Source organism: Salvelinus fontinalis, chromosome 17, assembly GCF_029448725.1.
Source record: "Salvelinus fontinalis isolate EN_2023a chromosome 17, ASM2944872v1, whole genome shotgun sequence".
Lineage (NCBI taxonomy): Eukaryota > Metazoa > Chordata > Actinopteri > Salmoniformes > Salmonidae > Salvelinus > Salvelinus fontinalis.
The window spans coordinates 12,594,464-12,621,408 of record NC_074681.1 but is presented as its reverse complement, the minus strand read 5'-3'; the positions used below and the strand labels follow the sequence as shown (position 1 = coordinate 12,621,408).

The window sequence follows — 26,945 nt, the reverse complement described above, 5'->3', positions numbered from 1 at the left end:
ACTTCCATACAGGAAGTGAAAAATCTGAAAACAAGGCTCTGTTTCAGGGCCTGCCTATTCAACTGGCTTTTATTTATTGATATGTATGCACTTCATACGCCTTCCACTAGATGTCAACAGGCAGTGGAAGGTTGAATGGGGTGTCTAGCTTGATCTGAGGCCGAATAAGAGCTTTTAGAGTGGCAGGTCAGGTATTTTGTTTGTTTTCGACAGCGCGCGGGGGACCTCGACATTGTCTTCTGAAGAGCGTTCAGTATACACAGCAAATTGCTCCGGCTCTGATTTTATTTGATACATATGAGAAAAACATCATAAAGTAGGATTTTTCAACCGAGTTTATTCAACGTTTATTGGGAATTTTTTTATTTTTCGTGCCATGCGTCGAGAGATGATGGACACGTGAGCTCGACATGGCTAGCCAAATTTGCTAATTCGACAGAAGAAATGGACATTCTAAAACCAAACAACAATTTATTCTGGGCCTAGGACTCCTTGCACAACATTCTGATGGAAGAACAGCAAAAGTAAGACAACATTTATGATGTTATTTCGTATTTCTGTGTAATATGTTGACTCCAACACTGCGGAGAATAGGTGAGCGCTGTCGCACAATAACGCATGCTGTATGTTGTGGTAAAGTTATTTTAAAAAATCTAACACAGCGGTTGCATTAAGAACCAGTGTCTTTCATTTGCCATACAACAAGTATTTTTATGTAAAGTTTATGATGAGTTCTTTGGTCAGATTAGGTGAGTGTCCAAAATATCTCCGGACATTCTGGTGAATCGTTGCCACGTATTCACAATGTAAAACCAGGATTTGCAGCTCTAAATATGCACATTTTCGAACAAAACATAAATGTATTGTATAACATGATGTTATAAGACTGTCATCTGATGAAGTTGTTCAAGGTTAGTGATTAATTTTATCTCTATTTTGTCGGTTTTGTGCAAGCTATTTTGGCGGGGAGTAAATTGTGTTGTGTGTTTGGCTACTGTAGTGAGCTAATAGAAATATATATTGTGTTTTCGCTGTAAAACACTTAAGAAATCGGAAATATTGGCTGGATTCACAAGATGTTTATCTTTCATTTGCTGTACACCATGTATTTTTCATAAATGTTTTATGATGAGTATTTATGTATTTCACGTTGCTCTCTGTAATTATTCTACCTGCTTTGGTGCTATTTGTGATGGTGTCTGCAATGTAAAACCAGGATTTGTAGCTATAAATATGCACATTTTCGAACAAAACATAAATGTATTGTATAACATGATGTCATAAGACTGTCATCTGATGAAGTTATTCAAGGTTAGTGATTAATTTTATCTCTTTGTGGGTTTTGTGAAGGCTACCTATGCGGTGGAAACATGGTGAAAATATGCCGTTGTGTGTTTGGCTATTGTGGTTAGCTAATATAAATACATATTGTGTTTTTACTGTAAAACATTTTAAAAATCGGAAATGATGGCTGGATTCACAAGATGTTTATCTTTCATTTGCTGTATTGGACTTGTGATTTCATGAAATTATATTATATGATATCCTGTCCCGTTAGGCTAGGCTATGCTAGTCAGCTTTTTTGATGAGGAGGATCCCGGATCCGGGAGAGAGAAGCGGTAGAGGTTTTAAAGTAACAGACAGTAAAACAAACAAACACTTTAAATATGTCCTAGATAAAAGGAAAGAAAAAGGACATTACCTGGGTTAGTTCTTAGGACACAAACTCCATCTTCGGGGCAGAATAATCCCCTGGATTTGTGCTGGGCTCTGAAAAGTCTGCTTCAACCCAGTAGTTGAAAAATGTTAAGAATGCATTGTTCAGATATTGCATTAGTAGTTCCCTAACATATTTACCTTGTTCTCTGGGAGTTAAACACTATGGGGGAGGAGTGTAGTATCTGGGACCTACATCTGTTTATATTAGTTACTATGCTGTTACTAAGCGGTGATGTATTACAACAGTGTTACGTTACTACACCTAATAGGAAATGCACATGCGCACTAGTGTGCCGAGAATCTGTAGAGCACGAGAGGTTTTGACTAAACAAAAACTAACTGTACTCCCGTCTCCTGCCTGGTCATTTCTCCACAACACAAATATTACAAGTATGATCCCCAATCAGAGACAACGATAGACAGCTGCCTCTGGTTGGGAACCATACCCAGCCAACAAAGAAATAGAAAAACTAGAATGCCCACCCTAATCACACCCCGACCTAACCAAATAGAGAAATAAAAAGTCTCTCTAAGGTCAGGGTGTGACAACAACATCTCCTATACACTTCCTGATAAACTCAGTCACCGTATCAGTATAATCGTCAATGATATTATCGGAGGCTACACTGAACATATCCCAGTCCACATGATCAAAACAATCTTGAAGCGTGGATTCCGATTGGTCAGCCCTTAGCACGGGTACTTTCTGTTTGAGTTTCTGCCTATAGGAAGGGAGGAGAAAATTGAGTTGTGGTCAGATTTGCCGAAAGGAGGGTTGGAGGAGGGCCTTGTAGGCATTCCGGAAGTTGGATTAGCAGTGGTCGAGTGTTTTAGCAGCGCGAGTACTCAGTCAATGTGTTGATAGAACTTCGGCAGCCTTTTTCTCAAATTTGCTTTGTTAAAATCCCCAGCTACAAGAAATGCGGCTTCAGGATATGTGGTTTCCAGTTTGCATAAAGTCTAGTGAAGTTCTTGGAGAGCCACCGTGGTATCTGCTTGAGGCTGAAATACACGGCTGAAACTATAACTGAAGAGAATTCTCTTGGGAGATAATACAGTCGGCATTTGATTGTGAGGTATTCTATGTCTGGTGAACAAAAGGACTTGAGTTCCTGTATGTTATCACAATCACACCATAAATTGTTAATCATAAAACATACACCCCTGGCCTTCCTCTTCCCGGAGAGATATTTATTCCTGTCTTGCGATAAACTGAGAACCGAACTGGCTGGACGTACTCAGACAGTATATCCCGAGAGAGCCATGTTTCCGTGAAACAGAGTATGTTACAATCCCTGATGTCGCTCTGGAAAGAAATTCTTGCCCTAAGCTTGTCAACTTTATTATCCAGAGGCTGAAGATTAGCGAGTAATATACTCGAAAGTGGTGGGTGGTGTGCGCGCCTCCTAAGTCGGACCAGAAGACCACTCTGAGTACCTCACACACAAGTGTGCAGTTAAAATGTGCAAAAAACACACACATTTCTTTCCACAGGCCCAGCTTAAGCCCCACTCTCTTCAACATATATATCAACAAATTGGCGAGGGCACTAGAACAGTCTGCAGCACCCGGCCTCACCCTACTAGAATCTGAAGTGAAATGTCTACTGTTTGCTGATGACCTGATGCTTCTGTCCCCAATCAAGGAAGGCCTACAGCAACACCTAGATCTTCTGCACATATTCTGTCAGACCTGGGCCCTGACAGTAAATCTCAGTAAGACAAAACTAATGGTGTTACAAAAAAGGTCCAGTTGTCAGGACCACAAATACAAATTCCATCTAGACACCGTTGCCCTAGAGCACACAAAAAACTATATATACCTCGGCCTAAACATCAGGGCGCAGGTAACTTGCACAAAGATGTGAACTATCTGAGAAACAAGGCAGAAGGGCCTTCTATGCCATCAAAAGGAACGTAAAATTCAACATACTAATTAGGATCTGGCAAAAAATATTTGAATCAGTTATAGAACCCATTGCCCTTTATGGTTGTGAGGTCTGGGGTCCGCTCATCAACTAAGAATTCACAAAATGGGGCAAACACCAAAATGTACAATGTAAAACACCAAATAATGCATGCAGAGTAGAATTAGGCCAATATCCGCTAATTATCAAAATCCAGAAATTAACCGTTAAATTCTACAACCACCTAAAAGAAAGCAATTCCCAAACATTCCATAACAAAGCCATCACCTACAGAGAGATGAACCTGGAGAAGAGTCCCCTAAGCAAGCTGGTCTTGGGGCTCCATTCACAAACACAAACAGACCACACAGAGCCCCAGGACAGCAACACAATTAGACACAATAAAATCATGAGATAACAAAAAGATAACAACTTGACAAATTGTAAAGAATTAACAAAAAAATAGCACAAACTAGAAGCTATTTGGCCCTAAACAGAGAGTACACAGTGGCAGAATACCTGACCACTGTGACTGACCCAAACTTAAGGAAAGCTTTGACTATGTACAGACTCAGCATAGCCTTGCTATTGAGAAAGGCCGCCGTAGGCAGACCTGGCTCTCAAGAGAAGGCAGACTATGTGCACACTGCCCACAAAATGAGGTGGAAACTGAGCTGCACTTCCCAACCTCATGCCAAATGTATGACCATATTAGAGAAACATATTTCCATCAGATTACACAGACCCACAAAGAATACGAAAACAAACCCAATTTTGATAAACTCCCATATCTATTGGGTGAAATACCACAGTGCCATCACAGCAGAAAGATTTATTTTCCCTTTTGTATTTGAACTATTTGCACATAATCTGACATTTGATATGTCTTTATCACTTTTGTTTATTATCTAGTTAACTTGCTTTGGCAATGTAAATATATGTTTTCCATGCCAATAAAGCCCTAAAATTGAAAATTGAATTGAGTAAGACCACTAGAGAGAGAGAACGAGAGAGAGAGAGAGAGAGAGAGATGCAGTAGTAGTCCCAGTGAGAGAAGTGGGACGGAGGCTTAGGCCTGACAGGCACATGGTGACTCAGCAATGCTGGGAGCTCAGCCAGCAGCCCAGCCGTCCAGGAAACTACAAACAACTGGAAACAGGCATTAAGTGAGATGAAGGACAGAATAGAGTGCAGGAGTCTAAGGATTATAAGGCTGTGATGTCTACAGCATACGAGAAGCAGAAGGGATGGGTACAAGCAGACAGGAATCAACAGAGATAGAATGAAGACATGGCCATAGAACTAGCGAGCTATGGTTACTCTAAGTGTAAGTGCAATGACTATGAGAGTGAGAGAGAGAGAGACAGAGACATCGAACAGAGGTCAGAATGTGGAAGAGCTAGGTGACCAGATCATTTCACCTCATTATTTTGTAAGGTTGAAACATTAGACCCAAGCATGAGTACATTCATCTACAACAAATAGCAGTCACACTGCTATTTTATCATATTAGATAGATTATAGTTTTTATAAAGTTGGCTCAATATCCACTGTCTACCTTGTACATAATGTTTTCCTCAGATTATCATTGGGCAGAATCACTAGACTGGAGTCTTTCTCATCATTTGATATCAAATCACCTTTGATATAGAGTTACCTCTGTTATCTCTTCAGGTCAATATTTGGCTTTGGTTTCCCTCTAATGGAATCTCCGATCCATGCACAGCCCTCTCAGCCAATAAGAAAGCCTTGTAGCACCTTCCGTGGTATTGTGTATCTACTTCCCTGTAAATTGAGATTCCCCAAGGGGTTTCGTGGCCTTGTACTGTGGGGAAGTGGAAGATGAGACAATGACCAGAAAGTTCACATTATTCCGAACCCACTTCCCCTAGTTTGGACGCGTTGACTGATGAGGTACTTATAGTAACTGATGCTCTTTCAAATGCTTTACATTTAGATTAGGCAACGAAATATTGTTAATGTGCAGGTTTTGTGGCTACAAGTGCCTGTCGAATCATAACTGTATATTATTGGATTTTAAATAGCTACAGTATACTATGCACAAGGCAAGTGCTTAGTCCACTTGATTATGTGTAGAATGAGCAAACTAGTTTTCAAAGTCAGATCTCAAGAAGAAACCTCAAAAGTTGAATGTGAACAACCCAAACCTAATGCATGGGGATATATGAAAGCACCACCGCACTACCACACCAGAAGGGGCTTGATCCATGTAATAGATTATGTGTTGGAGAGGATGAGAGGATTCAAGAAATGAGGAATCTTTCAAAGTGTGACTGCAGGCTATGGACTAGAAGTCTTTGACAGACAGAACACTTTCCACTGGTGAAAAACCCCTGGTTGAATCAATGTTGTGATGCCGTTGAATCAACTTGTCTTATTCTTTTTTACCCAACTTTTAACCTAAATCTAATGACATGGTGAAATGTTTTGTTGATTTCACATTGAATTCAGGTTTGTTGACAACTCAATCAAATGTAAATCAAAAGTAGATGTTGAACTGATGTCTGTGCCCAGTGGGTTATTTCCTTTAGATGAATGCTGCATGCTGGGTGTGTGAAGGCAGCTGCATCTGGTATTTATTGATATAGACTGCCTCTGCTCTGCTCGGGGCTCAGGCTCAGTTCACCCAGGGAATACACACAACACCCACTCAGGCAGAGATGTTGGCAATTTGACTTCAAATAAGTAATGCTGCTGGCTGCTGACTCCTGGCCTCTTCTTACCTGAAAAAACCTCTCTCTGTCTGGGAGAGAGATCATTTTAGACTTGAGAGCAACATAGTAATTATTTTGCATTTAGACCCCGTTCCCCACTGAATAACTAAATAGGAACTTTTTAAAAGATGACAGTTTTTGTTAAGTCTTCAAGAAGCTTTTAAATAGCAATGGCTCCAAATAAATGTTCTGTACGGTTGTATAAAATCCCCAACAATGTGAAATGTCCTCTTCCTTGAAATGTACTTGATTTTTCTGAGGTAGGATGGTTCAATATTCACCCTAACTGTACATTTTACAGTATATCACAAGTGAGTACACCCCTCACATTTTTGTAAATATTTGAGTATATCTTTTCATGTGACAACACTGAAGAAATGACACTTTGCTACAATGTAAAGTAGTGAGTGTACAGCTTGTATAACAGTGTAAATTTGCTGTCCCCTCAAAATAACTCAACACACAGCCATTAATGTCTAAACCGCTGGCAACAAAAGTGAGTACACCCCTAAGTGAAAATGTCCAAATTGGGCCCAAAGTGTCAATATTTTGTGTGGCCACCATCATTTTTCAGCACTGCCTTAACCCTCTTGGGCATGGAGTTCACCAGAGCTTCACAGGTTGCCACTGGAGTCCTCTTCCACTCCTCAATGACGACATCACGGAGCTGGTGGATGTTAGAGACCTTGCACTCCTCCACCTTCCGTTTGAGGAGGCCCCACAGATGCTCAATAGGGTTTAGGTCTGGAGACATGCTTGGCCAGTCCATCACCTTTACCCTCCGCTTCATTACCAAGGCAGTGGTCGTCTCAGAGGTGTGTTTGTGGTCGTTATCATGTTGGAATACTGCCCTGCGGCCCAGTCTCCGAAGGGAGGGGGATCATGCTCTGCTTCATTATGTCACAGTACATGTTGGCATTCATGGTTCCCTCAATGAATTGTAGCTCCCCAGTGCCGGCAGCACTCATGCAGCCCCAGACCATGACACTCCCACCACCATGCTTGACTGTAGGTAAGACACACTTGTCTCTGTACTCCTCACCTGGTTGCCGCCACACACGCTTGACACCATCTGAACCAAATAAGTTTATCTTGGTCTCATCAGACCACAGGACATGGTTCCAGTAATCCATGTCCTTGGTCTGCCTGTCTTCAGCAAACTGTTTGCGGGCTTTGTTGTGCATCATCTTTAGAAGAGGCTTCCTTCTGGGACGACAGCCATGCAGACCAATTTGATGCAGTGTACGGCGTATGGTCTGAGCACTGACAGGCTGACCCCCCACCCCTTCAACCTCTGCAGCAATGCTGGCAGCACTCATACGTCTATTTCCCAAAGACAACCTCTGGATATGACGCTGAGCACGTGCACTCAACTTCTTTGGTCGACCATGGCGAGGCCTGTTCTGAGTGGAGCCTGTCCAGTTAAACCGCTGTATGGTCTTGGCCACCGTGCTGCAGCTCAGTTTCAGGGTCTTGCCAATCTTCTTATAGCCCAGGCCATCTTTATGTGGAGCAACAATTATTTTTTTCAGATCCTCAGAGAGTTCTTTGCCATGAGGTGCCATGTTGAACTTCCAGTGACCAGTCAGTATGAGGGAGTGTGAGAGCGATGACACCAAATTTAACACACCTGCTCCCCATTCACTCCTGAGACCTTGTAACACTAACGAGTCACATGACACCGGGGAGGGAAAATGGCTAATTGGGCCCAATTTGGACATTTTCACTTAGGGGTGTACTCACTTTTGTTGCCAGCGGTTTAGACATTAATGGCTGTGTGTTGAGTTATTTTGAGGGGACAGCAAATTTACACTGTTATACAAGCTGTACACTCACTACTTTACATTGTAGCAAAGTGTCATTTCTTCAGTGTTGTCACATGAAAAGATATACTCAAATATTTACAAAAATGTGAAGGGTGTACTCATTTTTGTGATATACTGTACATGAATAACATTACAGCAGGAAGTAGTCTTTGATGTGAATTTATTATTGGTTTCCCTGTGTTCCATCTGTAGAATGTAGAGTGGATGTGTTGATCCCTCTCTTGGCCAGAGGTTAGGTTAATTTAAAAACAGGCCACAAGATGTCCCTCTTCGACAAAAGAAGAGGCCAGAGTCACAATCTGCAAGGATGAATTGATGGGTTGATGGTACATGATGCACTTTCACAGTTTTTTGTTGTCTCTTTTTAATTGTATGTGATGTATTAGAACCCTATACATCCCAGTAGTTGGGACAACATGTGAGATGTTTTTCTTTCCAGGTTTGCAGATTCATTTCCAATAACATTTGTATTGAGGTTCAGACGGCAGACTATCATCAGAGAATGAATGAGTCCTAAACCATTTCTAGCATTATCAAATCAAATCAAATGTCTTTATATAGCCCTTCTTACATCAGCTGATATCTCAAAGTGCTGTACAGAAACCCAGCCTAAAACCCCAAACAGCAAGCAATGCAGTTGTAGAAGCACGGTGGCTAGGAAAAACTCCTTAGAAAAGCCAAAACCTAGGAAGAAACCTGGAGAGGAACCAGGCTATGAGGGGTGGCCAGTCCTCTTCTGGCTGTGCCGGGTGGAGATTATAACAGAACATGGCCAAGACGTTCAAATGCTCATAAATGACCAGTGGTCAAATAATAATAACCAAAGTAGTTGTCGAGGGTGCAACAAGTCAGAACCTCAGGAGTAAATGTCAGTTGGCTTTTCATAGCCGATCATTGAGAGTATCTCTACCGCTCCTGCTGTCTCTAGAGAGTTGAAAACAGCAGGTCTGGGACAGGTAGCACGTCCGGTGAACAGGTCAGGGTTCCATAGCCGCAAGCAGAACAGTTGAAACTGGAGCAGCAGCACGGCCAGGTGGACTGGAGACAGCAAGGAGTCATCATGTCAGGTTGGCCTGAGGCATGGTCCTAGGGCTCACGTCCTCCGGGAGAGAGAAAGAAAGAGAGACAGAGAGAATTAGAGAGAGCATACTTAAATTCACACAGGACACCGGATAAGACAGGAGAAGTACTCCAGATATAATAGACTGACCCTAGCCCCCCAACACATAAACTACTGCAGCATAAATACTGGAGGCTGAGACAGGAGGGGTCAGGAGACACTGTGGCCCCATCCGATGACAGGGCCAAACAGGCAGGATATAACCCCAGCCACTTTGCCAAAGCACAGCCCCCACACCACTAGAGGGATATCTTCAACCACCAACTTACCATCCTGAGACAAGGCCGAGTATAGCCCACAAAGATCTCCGCCACGGCACAACCCAAGGGGGGGTGCCAACCCAAACAGGAACATCACGTCAGCGACTAAACCCACTCAAGTGACGCACCCCTCCTAGGGACGGCATGGAAAAGCACCAGTAAGCCAGTGACTCAGCCCCTGTAATAGGGTTAGAGGCAGAGAATCCCAGTGGAGAGGGGGGAACCGGCCAGGCAGAGACAGCAAGGGCGGTTCGTTGCTCCAGAGCCTTTCCGTTCACCTTCACACTCCTGGGCCAGACTACACTCAATCATATGACCCACTGAAGAGATGAGTCTTAAAGACTTAAAGGTTGAGACCGAGTCTGCGTCTCTCACATGAGTAGGCAGACCATTCCATAAAAATGGAGCTCTATAGGAGAAAGTCCTGCCTCCAGCTGTTTGCTTAGAAATTCTAGGGACAATTAGGAGGCCTGTGTCTTGTGACCGTAGCGTACGTGTAGGTATGTACGGCACGACCAACTCGGAAAGATAGGTCGGAGCAAGCCCATGTGATGCTTTGGAGGTTAGCAGTAAAACCTTGAAATCAGCCCTTGCCTTAACAGGAAGCCAGTGTAGGGAGGCTAGCACTGGAGTAATATGATCAAATTTTTTGGTTCTAGTCAGGATTCTATCAGCCATATTTAGCACTAACTGAAGTTTATTTAGTGCTTTATCCGGGTAGCCGGAAAGTAGAGCATTGCAGTAGTCTAACCTAGACGTAACAAAAGCATGGATACATTTTTCTGAATCATTTTTGGACAGAAAGTTTCTGATTTTTGCAGTGTTACGTAGATGGAAAAAAAGCTGTCCTTGAAACAGTCTTCTAGCGAGGGCAATTTTGGGGCTTCACCATGTTTCATTGAAATGTACAGCTGTGTGTCATCCGCATAGCAGTGAAAGTCAACATTATGTTTTCGAATGACATCCCCAATAGGTAAAATATATAGTGAAAACAATAGTGGTCCTAAAACGGAACCTTGAGGAACACCGACATTTACAGTTGATTTGTCAGAGGACAATCCATTCACAGAGACAAACTGATATCTTTCCGACAGATAAGATCTAAACCAGGCCAGAACTTGTCCGTGTAGACCAATTTGGGTTTCCAATCTCTCCAAAAGAATGTGGTGATCGATGGTATCAAAAGCAACACTAAGGTCTAGGAGCACGAGGACAGATGCAGAGCCTCGGTCTGACACCATTAAAAGGTAATTTACCACCTTCACAAGTGCAGTCTCAGTGCTATGATGAGGTCTAAAACCAGACTGAAGCATTTCGTATACATTGTTTGTCTTCAGAAAGGCAGTGAGTTGCTGCGCAACAGCTTTTTCATTTTTTTCTGAGAGGAATGGAAGATTCGATATAGGCCTATAGTTTTTTATATTTTTTGGGTCAAGGTTTGGCTTTTTCAAGAGAGGCTTTATTACTGCCACTTTTAGTGAGTTTGGTACACATCCGTTGGATAGAGAGCCGTTTATTATGTTCAACATAGGAGGGCCAAGCACAGGAAGCAGCTCTTTCAGTAGTTTAGTTGGAATAGGGTCCAGTATGCAGCTTGAAGGTGACTGTATTCTCCACACTTCACCTCCTCCATGTTCTTCCCTCCTTTCTCCATCCCCCTCTCTGCCCTCCCCCCTCCCTCTCTGTATTTCTGAGGTGTGTCTAATTGGTGCCAGCTAGGGAAGGGTGTGATGTGTGAAGCAACTAGCATTCCTTCTCACTGGCCCTTGAAGGAGCTAGCTCTCTCCTTTCCATACAGTCCAAACCATGTTCTGCTCCTCTGGCCTTTTAATGAGTCCTCTGGGTCTTCAAACCAACTGTACATGATCAGGGAGGATTCTGTCTGACACAGAGCACAGGCATGGTTGAGGTTGAGTTGCTCTCAAGGTGTGGACACAGTAGTGGAATTTAAATCACGCTGCTACTGTAGAAGAAATGGTGCTAGATAGAACAAAGAAGGGTTCTATGGCTTGATTGGCTTCATATATGGCCCTAAATGCACCCTTACCTTTAGCATTGCAGACTTCAATGGTGTTTAATTTCTAAGGATTATTTCCTTTCGCCTGTGTTTTTAACAACAATAAGGACAGTTGATTATGCATTGATGATGGTAGATCGGTTTACAAGATAGTCTTCAAATTATGCATACGGTGTACAAGTTTAATTAAATGGTAATTTATTGTTAGACCCACTTTGAAAAATGATAATGCAAATGTTTAGGCGATAGAAATGCATTTTCAATAGCTGGGGTAGCGGTTCCAATTTTAAAGAGCAGAAAAGTCATTAATGATTGCCCTTGAGCTGGTAATATTACTGAATAAATTTAATGCTGCCTTTGAGAAAATCTCATAACAGAAAAATCTCAGTTTGGATGACAGTCTCATCCGTAAAAATTATTTTGAACATAAACACAGAATACAGTAAGTGTTTGGACCAATCTTTGACCAATCCACTTGCCAGCTATGGATAACAAACTCTTAACACATGATGTATAGTTAGAGAGAGAGAGAGATTAAGCTATGAAGACAATAGTCAATTGTTGTCTGGAGAAAATGCAGAAATTAAAGTTGTCAAATCTTTATGGTATTTCAATTATGTGGGAAAAGACAGATAGAAACATTTAGCAGATTATTAATGAAAGCAGTTGTTCACTGTTATTTTTTTTTTTTTAAGATTCACCATAAAAACTGCAACTTGCAAAAGAAAAGGCATTATGCAGGGTGGGAGCACCCTGTGAATCACTCCATCTTTCACACTCAGTTTTATGCTACAGCCTGGATGTCTTTTTCCACAGTGAGGCTGAGGCAAGTGTCATTAAATGATATCATTGGGAAAAAAAGACCCTTCTGGAAATGTCCAAAAAATAGCTGCTGGGAGTTTGTAGCTTGAGATGTGGAAAGTTAAAATCCACTTGAATATCTGTTAAAATTTTGAGATGCCACTTTGCTTATTAAGAAGTGCCTTGGCTTTGTGTGTTGGGCTGAGCTGCAGGAATTTCACAACAATTGTCTCTCTCAGTCGTGCTTAGTCCCCTCCTATACTCCCTGTTCACCCACAACTGCGTGGCCAAGCAAGACTCCAACACCATTATTAAGTTTGCTGATGACACAACGGCGGTAGGCCTTATCACCGACAATGATGAGACAGCCTATAGGGAGGAGGTCAGAGACCTGGCAGTGTGGTGCCAGGACAACAACCCCTCCCTCAACGTGGGCAAGACAAAGAAGATGATTGTGGACTACAGGAAAAGGAGGGCCGAATACGCCCCCATTCACATCGACAGGACTGTAGCGGAGCGGGTCGAGAGTTTCTTGGTGTCCACATCACCAACAAACTATCATGGTCCAAACACACCAAGAAAGTCATGACGAGGGCACGACAATGCCTTTTCCACCTCTGAAAAGATTTGGCATGGGCCCCCAGATCCTCAAAAAGTTATACAGCTGCCCCTTTGAGAGCATCCTTAATGGTTGCATCACCGCCTGGTATGGCAATTGCTCAGCATCTGTATATAGATTTTTCTATTGTGTTATTGACTGTATGTTTGTTTATCCCATGTGTAACTCTGTGTTGTTTGTGTCACACTGCTTTGATTTATCTTGGCCAGGTCGCAGTTGTAAATGAGAACTTGTTCTCAACTGGTTAAATAAAGGTGAAATAAAACTAAATAAAAATCTGACCATAAGGCGCTATAGAGGGTAGAGCTTACGGCCTAGTACATCACTGGGGCCAAGCTTCCTGCCATCAAGGACCTATACACTAGACGGTGTCAGAGGAAGGCCCCAAAAAAAGGTCAAAGACTCCAGTCACCCAAGTCATAGACTGTTCTCTCTGCTACCACATGGCAAGCGGTACCGGAGCGCCAAGTCTAGGTCCAAAAGGCTCCTTAACAGCTTCTACCCCTATGCCAAAAGACTGCTGAACAATTAATTAAATCGCCACATGGACTATTTGCATTGACCCCCCCCCCCCTTTGTTTTTTCACACTGCTGCTGCTCGCTGTTTATTATCTTCAGTTTATTTAGTAAATATTTTCTTAATTCCTTTCTTAAAACTGGGGCTTGGTTAAGGGCTTGTAAGTAAGTTACTTTCGAGGAGTGTGACAAATAAAATTAGATTGGACTTGATCAGTGCAGAAAATTGTTGAAAGATCTGATTATATACAGTTATGAGTAGATGAGTGGGAATGTTGGAATAGATTAACTGGCTACAATCCTTCTCTTTGTAAAGTGTATTGGTACCATGAGTACCAACTTGGATAGTGAAGCACTAGCTTGGATTTCAAGCCTGTTTTACTACAATGTTTGTAAACAAAGTAAAACAAACACTGTAAAGCCTCTAAACATGAATTAAACTATAATATTGATATCATGGATAGTCAGCCTTTGCATCTATAGTTCTGTCAATGAATTTGAGTGGTTACATTTCTCCAGTCCCATCCATCAGCTTTTTATCAAACCAGAGGTGGGGTGACCGCTTCGTTAGTGTTTCAATTAAAGCTGAAATATTTAACTTTCTGGGCGACCCGACCAAATTCACATCGAAATGTGTGTAATAGATCTGTGATTCTCATTGAAAGTAAGTCTAAGAAGCAGTAGATCTGTTCGATGATGTCACACCCTGGTCTTAGTTATCTTTGTTTTCATTATTATTTTAGGTAGGTCAGGGTGTGACATGGGGAAGTTTGTGTGTTTTTGTATTGTCTAGGGTGTTTGTAGGTTTAATGGGGTTATGTCTTGTCTAGGTGTTTGTATGTCGATGGCTGCCTAGATTGGTTCTCAATTAGACACAGCTGTGGTTTATTGTCTCTAATTGGGAGCCATATTTAAGGCAGCCATGGGCATCATGTGTTTGTGGGTAATTGTCTATGTTGTACGTTTGTTGCTTGTCTGTGCACTAACGTTTATAGCTTCACGGTCGTCAGTTTGTTATTTTTGTTAGTTTGTGTATAGTTGTTCGTTTCTTGTTTGTTTTCTCTCTTCTAATAAAAGATGTATTTTGCACACACTGCGCCTTGGTCCAATCTCTCACAAGAAGACGATCGCGACTGATGTTTGCTATTTTTACATGCTTCCTGTTCTTAAGTTTCCTGCATCATTTACTTTCAGTTTTGTACACTAGCTTCAAACAGTTAAAAATACAATATTTTGGTTATGGAAAATCTATTTCACAGTGGTTTAGATTGTACAATGATTCTCTACACAATTCTTGCTTGTTTTGTCACATACACTGAAATTAGGCGAACTATTAGAATTTTGTCAACCAGGAAATGTCAGGGAGAGGTCTGTGTAGCGCATCTTTAAGGGTTCTATCTTTAATATAAACACATTTAACATCTCCTAGCTTCCACACATAGCCTACAAGCCATTTTATAAAGTCTAATAAATCCATGTAATATAGCCTACACAATAAATCCATTATTTATTTTAGACTGGTCTAAAGAAGCATGATATTAAGAAGATGTAGCCTATTTCAGTAGAAAATAATAGTACTATAATACTCTGAGTTTGTAACAATGTTCGTCTGAGGAAGAAGGATTAGAGCAAAGAGCAGCATGGTACGTGTTCATGATGTTTATTATAACCTGAACACAAACAAAAAGCAAAAGTTCTGTCAGGTACTCACACAAAACAGAAAACAACCACCCACAAAACCAACATGGAAAATGGCAACCTAAATAGGCTCCCCAATCAGAGACAACAAGAAACAGCTGTCTCTGATTGGGAACCAATTCAGGCCACCATAAATCTACAAACCCCTAGACCATTCAAAATCCCCATAGATAAACAAAAACCCTAGACAAGTCAAAAACCCTAGACAATACAAAAACTAAACAAACCACCCTTGTCACACCCTGACCTAACCAAAAAATAAAGAAAACAAATATAACTAAAGTCAGGGCGTGACAGAGTTGTCCTTATGTTAGGTCCCAACATGGCTATGCCAAATGGCTGTGGGCTACACTAGTTCCATAAGCAGACAAGATTTGCTTATAATTCTGAGGCAATATTTTATATAATTTTACAGTATGAAGAATACAATTGAATAAAATATAAATTATTCTCAAAATTATTTGAGTGCGCACATGCAGCTATTCTGTGTTGAGCGGTTAACAAAGAAATAGGTTCTCATATACGCTTAATTTAGAGTTATTAATGTAATTTTAGTTGTTCTACAAACACTGGGCTATATGTTTTGATTTTTAATACACTGTATGGCTGCATGATGCGACTGATTTTTTAAAAATAGCTTGAAAGGCATGAGCTCTGCTTAGTTTTTTGCGTAGGCTGTACACAATCCAGTAGTCTCTCATTCAAAATTTGACAAGCACTTGATAATGCCTCGAATTTCACAGCGGCATCCCCTTTGTGGACGTAATGCACCCCCAAAAAATCCATGCCTAAACAAATCCATGCCTAAACAAATCCATGCCTAAACAAATCCATGCCTTTTGCGGCTGGAGTGCTGCATTGTGCGCGTCTCCCTGAGTGTGCTTCTCCCTGAGTGTGCTTCTCCCTGAGTGTGCGCAATCCGAAGTATCTCTCACTCTCTGTCAAATTATCAGATCTTTTTCACAGGCTACAAGTTAAGACAGACACATCGGGACGAGCCTATGTCAATCTACTAACCCCCATAGTACAAAAGTCAACCTATTCTATTCTGTGCGAGAAATACATTTTCCAAACAGTCTGGGACAGTTGAGGGATGCGATAGATCCCATATTAATACAACCACTAGCATCAAAAAACTGTTTTATGCAATGTAGCTGATGCAACAGATTAGAACATTTAGCTTAACACGTTGATAAACATTTAGGCTGTTCCATTAGCAGAAAACACCATTACCACAAGTGACCGCAAATGCAATTATGCATGTAATGCTTTTATTATAAAGGTGCATTTTTATGGTGACAGTTATCTTCCCGTAACTTGAAACTCACACCCTGCTTATGTATGCCAGTTAGGCTCTACACCCCTTGTAAAGCAGATTAATGTGCCTAATTTTGTGAAGTTATTTGGCCACCTTAGTTGTGATACAAAACTCATTAAAACATATAGGCCTATGGGCTAGGCTACACTATGTTTGCGACTATGATTCGAACAAGTCGCAAAACAATCTTGTGTCTTGTGCCATGTCATTTATGCACTTAAATAGCGAATGGAGGACGCTTTTCCCAGTGGTTAATTTTCATGCCAGCCAGGTAGGCTATACTCCTGTTGTAAAGAGAAGCAATGTGCTTAATATGAGGAAAGTTGAGAAATAAATAGAGTAGACCTAGCCTATAGAAATAAATAGAGTAGACCTAGCCTATAGAAATAAATAGAGTTGACCTAGCCTATAGAAATAAATAGAGTTGACCTAGCCTATAGAAATAAATAGAGTTGACCTAGCCTATAGAAATAAATAGAGTTGACCTAGCCTATAGAAATAAATAGAGTTGACCTAGCCTATAGAAATAAATAGAGTTGACCTAGCCTATAGAAATAAATAGAGTTGACCTAGCCTATAGAAATAAATAGAGTTGACCTAGCCTATAGAAATAAATAGAGTTGACCTAGCCTATAGAAATAAATAGAGTTGACCTAGCCTATAGAAATAAATAGAGTTGACCTAGCCTATAGAAATAAATAGAGTTGACCTAGCCTATAGAAATAAATAGAGTTGACCTAGCCTATAGAAATAAATAGAGTTGACCTAGCCTATAGAAATAAATAGAGTTGACCAAGCCTATAGAAATAAATAGAGTTGACCTAGCCTATAGAAATAAATAGAGTTGACCTAGCCTATAGAAATAAATAGAGTTGACCTAGCCTATAGAAATAAATAGAGTTGACCTAGCCTATAGAAATAAATAGAGTAGACCTAGCCTATAGAAATAAATAGAGTAGACCTAGCCTATAGAAATAAATAGAGTTGACCTAGCCTATAGAAATAAATAGAGTTGACCTAGCCTATAGAAATAAATAGAGTTGACCTAGTCTATAGAAATAAATAGAGTTGACCTAGCCTATAGAAATAAATAGAGTTGACCTAGCCTATAGAAATAAATAGAGTAGACCTAGCCTATAGAAATAAATAGAGTTGACCTAGCCTATAGAAATAAATAGAGTAGACCTAGCCTATTGAAATAAATAGAGTTGACCTAGCCTATAGAAATAAATAGAGTAGACCTTGCCTATAGAAAGCTGATGGGATCCTCCTCTTTTTATTACCAGCTTCACTCTGTTTTCTTCCACAATTGCATAGCCCAGTGGTTCCCAAACTTTTTATCGTCCCGTAACCCTTCAAACATTCAACCTCCAGCTGTGTACCCCCTCTAGCACCAGGGTCAGTGCACTCTCAAATGTTGTTTTTCGCCATCATTCTAAGCCTACACACTTTACGATACATTCATTTAACATAAGAATGAGTGAGAGTTTTTGTCACAACCCGGCTCGTGGGAAGTGATAAAGAGCTATTATAAGACCACGGCACAAATAATAATATAATTATAATCAATTATTTTGCTCTTTATTTAGCCATCTTACATATAAAAACGTATTTGTTCATCGCAAATTGTGAATAACTCACCACAGGTTAATCAGAAGGGTGTGCTTGAAAGGATGCACATAACTCCGCAATGTTGGATTGTATTGGAGAGAGTCTGTCTTAAATCATTTTCCACACACAGTCTGTGCCTGTATTTCATTTTCATGCTAGTGAGGGCCGAGAATCCACTCTCACATAGGTACGTGGTTGCAAAGGGCATCAGTGTCTTAACAGCACGATTTGCCAAGGCAGGAAACTTGGAGCGCAGCCCTATCCAGAAATCTGGCAGTGGCTTCTGATTAAATACAAATTTCACAGAGAAAGGGCATGAAACGAATAACGAATCCAGTTGTTTGTATTGTCCGTTTCGGGAAAGTACCTGCACCCAGCTCACTCAGGTGCTTCGCTATATCACATTTGACATTGTCCGTAAGCTTGAGTTCATTTGCACAGAAAAGAATCATACAATTATGGAAAGACCTGTGTGTTGTCCTTGTTGTCCTTGTTAATGCCAGGCCCGCCATGTCTGTTGACTTGTCCAGCTGTAACAGTGAAACAGTGTTGTTTGATGAAGGGTTTGGCTGTATAGTTTTTTTTTGCCTTTTCCCCAAGCATTGTCCCAGCCATATCCGTGGCAGTAGGAAGAATTAAGTCCTCCACAATAGTATGGGGCTTGCCTGTCCTAGCCACTCAGTAGCTCACCATATATGGACCCTTCTTATTAATGGTATCTGTTGCTTTTATACATGTCTTACTACTCCAAAGTCATTCTTAATTCTAAAATTGGCATGTTTCATTTCTAAATGTCTGCGCAAGAGTGATGGTTTCGGTGAGTTGTGAGAAAGTACTTTGCACATATAACACACTGTGGCTGAGGAAAGGCACTACTCCCAATATAAGTGAACCTATTTGTGCCTCTTCAATGGTCCAATGTCCCTGTCTGTTGTTCGGTAAGTGGGCAGTAGCTCTTCAGCTGCATCAGATTCACAACTGTCAGTGTCCATGCTAGCTGGGCTAGCAACAAATGTAGAATTACTCATGCTAGCATTGGATGTGCTCGTGGAAGCAGAACAACTTGTGTCATCGACGGGTGCAGGTGTAGTACCATCAGTAGAGCTGGTAAGTGTCTCTATGGATGCAGGCTTTACTTTTTTTTCCCTATTTATAAATTTTCGAGCAAACGGAATGAGCAGCAGCTACGTTTGGCTACATGTGGACCATTAGTGGAATTCCCGTGAGAGAGTAACGGTTAATGTGTTTGGATGTTAATTATTTGACTAGGCTACCTGTATTTGACATTGTGTTGTTATTTGGCTGAACACTAGATGGTTTAATTTTATTTTAGGCAGTGAAACAAGGCTACGCAGGTGAGAATTCTTTTTTAAAAATGTGAATCACATTTTTATTTGGCGCACCCCCGACAGCATTGCGCGTATCTCAGTTTGGGAATAGCCTATAGAAATGTTGCACAACATGAGCTCATGAGCCCTCATGAAATGTTTGATTCAATTTTCAAATACATTTGCATTGATGTCAGAGTGATTAGAGGGACCAGGCAGTTAGCAAGTTTGGTAGGCTACTAATGACCAGCAGTATCAGAGCTTGGAGAAGTCACATTTTTGTGACTAAAAGGTCATGTGGAATTTGACTGCCTTCATGACTCACGACCACAGGGTGGCGGTAGTACGGTCACCGCATCAGCCCTAGTCAGTAGTCAACCTTCAGTCTACAGATGTTTTCATGACATTCATTTTTATTCAAATTGGTTTTAGACAAAATGATCAGAGAAAAAAATGGAATTATGGCTCGTTAAATATTCCAGTGTACTTTTTTCTTGTAGGAAAAAGAACGGGGAGGGAAAGCATAATTAAAAAGCTGGTTAGACAAGAGCACAGGCAGGCATTTAATGATCAGAAAAGAAATCGTGTTTGTTAAGAACTCTATTGGACTGTGCAAGAAAAGGGTAATTGAAGCTAAAGATTTAGGCAGTGCTTCAAATCGCTTATGGTTTTATAGCTCTAACAAATATTTATTGTAAGCACTCAAACTCCAGTCAACTCTTCACCCAGTCTCCCCTCCTAACCGGAAGAGATTTTATCATATCCTGTTTAGTATTCAGGACTATGGATTGACACAGCCTTTTTGCTAAATGAGATTTGGGGAATCCACAAAGTATGGTTTAAAGAATTAGTCTTGCCTGTTTATGAATATAGGAGATGGGCATCTTTTAGGAATACCTAGGATAGGATAAAGTAATCCTTCTAACCCCCCCAACCCCCCCCCCCCCCTTAAAAGATATCCACTGGATATCATAAGGTGAACGCACCAATTTGTAAGTCGCTCTGGATAAGAGCGTCTGCTAAATGACTTAAATGTAAATGTAAATGTTTACTATTAAATGGATGCTTTATTTCAGTATTACACTCACCACAGGGATGATCAGCTCAACATTACAAACACAGACAGACACCTGGTTCCAAGGAGATTTAGCAGGAAGAAAGTCACAGAAGTATATCCAATGATTATTTGCTGTGTGGGAGAGTGGGGTGTGTTGAGCCATTTTTTACATTCAGCATCACTATATCAAGGGAAATATAGTATTTTTTCGAACAGATAGATCTACATATATTTCAGGATAATGTGTATCTGTAACGGCAGTCTAGCTCTTCCTCCTCCTCGGACAAGGAGAGGCGAGAAGGATCAGAGGACCAATGTGCAGCGTGGTAATTAGACATAATGAATTTAATAAAACAAAACACTATACAAACAGACAAAACACACTAACCGTCACAGTCCCGTGTAGCACCAACACTGACACAGGAACAATCACCCACAAACAAACAGTGAGAACAGCCTACCTTAATATGGTTCTCAATCAGAGGAAACGTCAAACACCTGCCTCTAATTAAGAACCATATCAGGCAACACATTTAACCCAACATAGAAACAGACAAACTAGACACACAACATAGAATTCCCACCCAGCTCACGTCCTGACCAACACTAAACAAGCAAAACAAATACAAACTCTGGTCAGGACGTTACAGTACCCCCCCCCCCCCCCCTTAAGGTGCGGACTCCGAACGCACCCCTAAAACTCAAGGGGGGGGTCTGGGTGGGCATTTGTCCGCGGTGGCGGCTCCGGCGGTGGACGAGGACACCACTCCACCACTGTCTTTGTCCCCCTCCTTAGCGTCCTTTGAGTGGCGACCCTCACCCACTACCTTGGCCTAAGAATCCTCCCCAAGGCCCCCACATGATTTAGGAGGTAGCTCAGGACAGAGAGGTAGCTCAGGACAGAGAGGTAGCTCAGGACAGAGAGGTAGCTCAGGACAGAGAGGTAGCTCAGGACAGAGAGGTAGCTCAGGACAGAGAGGTAGCTCAGGACAGAGAGGTAGCTCAGGACAGAGTGGCGGCTCCGGACTGAGTGGCGGCTTCGGACTGGAGGGCGGCTCATGACTGGAGGGCGGCTCATGACTGGAGGGCGGCTCATGACTGGAGGGCGGCTCATGACTGGAGGGCGGCTCATGACTGGAGGGCGGCTCATGACTGGAGGGCGGCTCATGACTGGAGGGCGGCTCTAGCAGCTCCTGACTGTCTGGCGGCTCTGGCAGCTCCTGACTGGCTGGCGGCTCTGGCAGCTCCTGACTGGCTGGCGGCTCTGGCGGCTCCTGACTGGCTGGCGGCTCTGGCGGCTCCTGACTGACGGACGGCTCTAGCGGCTCCTGACTGGCGGACGGCTCTAATGGCTCGGGACAGACGGGCGGCTCTGAAGGCTCGTGGCAGACGGATGGCTCAGATGGCGCTGGGCAGACGGATGGCTCAGATGGCGCTGGGCAGACGGATGGCTCAGATGGCGCTGGGCAGACGGATGGCTCAGATGGCGCTGGGCAGACGGATGGCTCAGATGGCGCTGGGCAGACGGATGGCTCAGATGGCGCTGGGCAGACGGATGGCTCAGACGGCGCTGGGCAGACAGATGGCTCAGACGGCGCTGGGCAGGCAGGCAGCTCAGACGGCGCTGGGCAGGCAGCTCAGACGGCGCTGGGCAGACGAGCAGTGCAGGCTGCGTTGAGCAGACGAGCAGTGCAGGCAGTTCAGACGGCGCTGGGCAGGCAGGCAGCTCAGACGGCGCTGGACAGACGAGCAGTGCAGGCGGCGTTGGGCAGACGGCCGACTCTGACCTGCTGAGGCGCACAGTAGGCCTGGTGCGTGGTGCCGGAACTGGTGGTACCGGACTGGAGACACGCACCTCAAGGCTAGTGCGGGGAACAGGAACAGGGCACACTGGACTCTCAAAGCGCACTATAGGCCTGGTGCATGGTACCGGCACTGGTGGTCCCGAGCTGAGGGCACGCACCTCAGGGCGAGTGCGGAGAGAAGGAACAGTGCGTACAGGGCTCTGGAGACGCACAGGAGGCTTGGTGCATGGTGCCGGAACTGGTGGTACCGGGCTGGAGACATGCACCATAGGGCTAGTGCGTGGAGGAGGAACAGGCCTCTGGAGATGCACAGGAAGCCTGGTGCGTGGTGTTGGCACTGGTGGTACTGGGCTGGGGCGGGAAGGTGGCGCCGGATATACCGGACCGTGCAGGTGTACTGGCTCCCTTGAGCACTGAGCCGGCCCAACCTTACCTGGTTGCATGCTCCCCGTAGCCCGTCCAGTGCGGGGAGGTGGAATAACCCGCACTGGGCTGTGTTGGCGAACCGGGGACACCATGCGTAAGGCTGGTGCCATGTACACCGGCCCGAGGAGACGTACTGGAGGCCAGATATGTAGAGCCGGCTTCATGACACTTGGCTCAATGCTCAATCTAGCCCGCCCAGTGCGGGGAGGTGGAATAACCCGCACCGGGCTATGCACCCGTACAGAAGACACCGTGCGCTCTTCCGCATAACACGGTGTCTGCCCGTACTCCCGCTCTCCACGGTAAGCATGGGAAGTGGGCGCAGGTTTCCTACCTACCTTCGCCACACTACCCTTTATCCCCCCCCCCCAAGAAATTTTTGGGGTTTCTTCACGGGCTTCCAGCCACGCTTCCGTGCTGCCTCCTCATACCACCGCTCCTGGGCTTTAGCTGCCTCCATCTCTTCCCGAGAGCGGCGATATTCTCCAACCTTAGCCCAGGGTCCTTCTCCGTTCAATATTTGCTCCCATGACCATTCCTCCTGGTACCGCTGCTGCTGTCGCTGCTGCCCGTTTCCACACTGCTTGGTCCGGGTTTGGTGGGTGATTCTGTAACGGCAGTCTAGCTCTTCCTCCTCCTCGGACTAGGAGAGGCGAGAAGGATCAGAGGACCAATGTGCAGCGTGGTAATTAGACATAATGAATTTAATAAAACAAAACACTATACAAACTGACAAAACACACTAACCGTCACAGTCCCGTGTAGCACCAACACTGACACAGGAACAATCACCCACAAACAAACAGTGAGAACAGCCTACCTTAATATGGTTCTCAATCAGAGGAAACGTCAAACACCTGCCTCTAATTGAGAACCATATCAGGCAACACATTTAACCCAACATAGAAACAGACAAACTAGACACACAACATAGAATTCCCACCCAGCTCACGTCCTGACCAACACTAAACAAGCAAAACACATACGAACTCTGGTCAGGACGTTACAGTATCTCTGGAAATAATCAGAATTCATGTAAATTTAACAGTTTTGTAAAAACATACACTCTTAGAAAGAAAGGTGCTATCTAGATCCAAAAAGGGTTCTTCAACTGTCCCCATAGGATAACCTTTGAAAACCCTGTTATGGTTCCATGTAGAACCCTTCTTGGTTCCACGTAGGACCCTTTCCACAGAGGGTTCTACATGGAACTGAAAAGGCTACTACGTGGAACCAAAAAGGGTTCTCCTATTGGTACAACCAAATAACCGTTTTGGAACCATTTTTTGTAAGACTGTAGCTTGTTGGTTTGTTGGCACCATTTACCCTGGGAATGGAGTAAATTGAGCATAGGGACAGGGTAAGTTGAGCCGCCTTGGGGTATGTGAGGGATGGTGTCCTGCAACAATGGGTGATGGTGCTGGTAAATCAAAGTTTAATTCATAGAATGGGAGTGTGGTATGGTGTACTGTATATCTTAAATGTATGCCTACATTCAGATATACAGTTGAAGTCGGACGTTTACATACACCTTTGCCAAATACATTTAAACTCAGTTGTTCACAATTACTGATGTTTAATCCTAGTAAAAATTCCCTGTCTTAGGTCAGTTAGGATCACCACTTTATTTTAAGAATGTGAAATGTCAGAATAATAGTAGAGAGAATTATTTATTTCAGCTTTTATGTCTTTCATCACATTCCCAGTGGGTCAGAAGTTTACATAAACTCAATTAGTATTTGGTAGCATTGCCTTCAAATTGTTTAACTTGGGTCAAACGTTTTGGGTAGCATTCCACAAGCTTCCCACAATAAGTTGGGTGAATTTTGTCCCATTCCTCCTGACAGAGCTGGTGTAACTGAGTCAGGTTTGTAGGCCTCCTTGCTCACACATGCTTTTTCAGTTCTACCCACACATTTTCTATAGGACTGAGGTTTGTGATGGCCACTCCAATACCTTGACTTTGTTGTCCTTAAGCCATTTTGCCACAACTTTGGAATTATGCTTGGGGTCATTGTCCATTTGGAAGACCCATTTGTGACCAAGCTTTAACTTCCTGACTGATTTCTTGAGATGGTGCTTCAATATATCCACATTATTTTCCCTTCTCATGAAGCAATCTATTTTGTGAAGTGCACCAGTCCCTCCGGCAGCAAAGCACCCCTACAACATGATGCTGCCACGTTTGGGATGGTGTTCTATGGCTTGCAAACCTCCCCCTTTTTCCTCCAAACATAACGATGGTCATTATGGCCAAACAGTTCTATTTTTGTTTCATCAGACCAGAGGATATTTCTCCAAAAAGTACGATCTTTGTCCCCATGTGCAGTTGCAAACCGTAGTCTGGCTTTGTTATGGCGGTTTTGGAGCAGTCGCTTCTTCCTTGCTGAGCGGTCTTTTAGGTTATGTTGATATAGTACTCGTTTTACTGTGGATATAGATACTTTTGTACCTGTTTCATCCAGCATCTTCACAAGGTCCTTTGCTGTTGTTCTGGGATTGATTTGCACTTTTCGCACCAAAGTACGTTCATCTCTACGAGACAGAATGCGTCTCTTTCCTCAGCGGTATGACGGCTGTGTGGTCCCATGGTGTTAATACTTGCGTACTATTGTTTGTACAGATGAACGTGGTACCTTCAGTCATTTGGAAATTCCTTCCAAGGATGAACCAGACTTTTGGAGGTCTGCACATTTTTTTCTGAGGTCTTGGGTGATTTCTTTTGATTTTCCCATGATGTCAGGCAAAGAGGCACTGAGTTTGAAGGTAGGCCTTGAAATACATCCACAGGTACACCTCCAATTGACTCAAATCATGTCAATTACCCTATCAGAAGCTTCTAAAGCCATGACATAATTTTCTGGAATTTTCCAAGCTGTTTAAAGTCACCGTCAACTTAATGTATGTACATTTATGACCCACTGGAATTGTGATACAATGAATTATAAGTGAAATAATCTGTCTGTAAACAATTGTTGGAAAAATTACTTGTGTCATGCACAAAGTAGATGTCCTAACCGACTTGCCAAAACTATAGTTTGTTAACAAGAATTTAGTGGAGTGGTTGAAAAACGAGTTTTAATCACTCCAACCTAAGTGTATGTAAACTTCCGACTTCAACTGTAGATATCTCTGTTCAATATCACTTCCATTTCTTGACCAGTTGTCATTTGTGTGGTGGTATGGTGGCGTTTGTCTCAAATTACCCTAAGGCCAACAGTTTGACTATATTAGTCCACACAGCTACAGGGATGCACTTTCATGCTAGGTTTAGGACCTCATATTGTGAATTATAGAGAGCCCAAATGATGTATAAAACTACGGTGTATTTACTTTGGTTTGGAAACAAGCATCATGAAACCTGTAAAAAACTAAATTCATTTGACTTTGTGAAAATTTGTTTTTTGTACCTAAATTGCATATCACTTTGTCCATGTGGTTTCTTCCTTCACAGACCCCATATAATGATGTTTGGTCACATGATTGATTTGTGTATGGTTTCCTAGAAACAAGGTGTGGCTCAACTAATCCTTTGATTCACTCTCCACTACCCTAAACTTGATTTAAAATAGATAAAAATATGTTTGCACCATTGCAGTAACAAATGATTGACATGCTCCCAACTTGTAACCGCTTAGATACAGGTGACTGGGTAGTTCAAGAGAGTTTTTGCTGCAGTCTTTGAACATCTGTCTCAGTGTTTTGATCCCTCAATAAATATCTGCTACAAATACTGTAGGACTTTTCCCAATTAACAGAATATTATGTCTATTATACTCCAGTGGGGAAAACTTGTACCACACATGCAAAAGTGTTTTGCTGATTATGTCGTAAAATGACATGGATCTCAATACTCTTGGGTCCAATTTCCTCTGCCTGGCTGGCTCTCGAGGTTATGAGAGGCTCTGATTCAATGAACAAAAAGCTGCTTCTTTCACATCTGTTAATTGTGTAGGAGCTCCTTGGCCGCATTGCACTTTATTTGTGAAACTAACATATAGAACTGTCTAAGACCCAAAGAATCACAAACAAGTAGTAAACGTGACATTTGATACTGCCTGATTACGGTAAAAGCCCTTTGTGACTGATATATCAAAGTTTATAAATGCATTTGATTGATTTTCAACTAGAATTCTGAGGGTGTAATTTGAGTTCATGTTTATTGGCTATTATCTGATTTACT

The 26,945-nt window shown here is 42.6% G+C and overlaps 1 protein-coding gene across 2 annotated transcripts in view; it reads left to right on the top strand.

Moving 5' to 3' along the window:
- Positions 1 to 26,945, top strand: part of LOC129813712 (acid-sensing ion channel 1C-like) — an 86,974-nt gene that overhangs the window by 22,693 nt on the left and 37,336 nt on the right. The gene's annotated exons all lie outside the window — the stretch shown is intronic.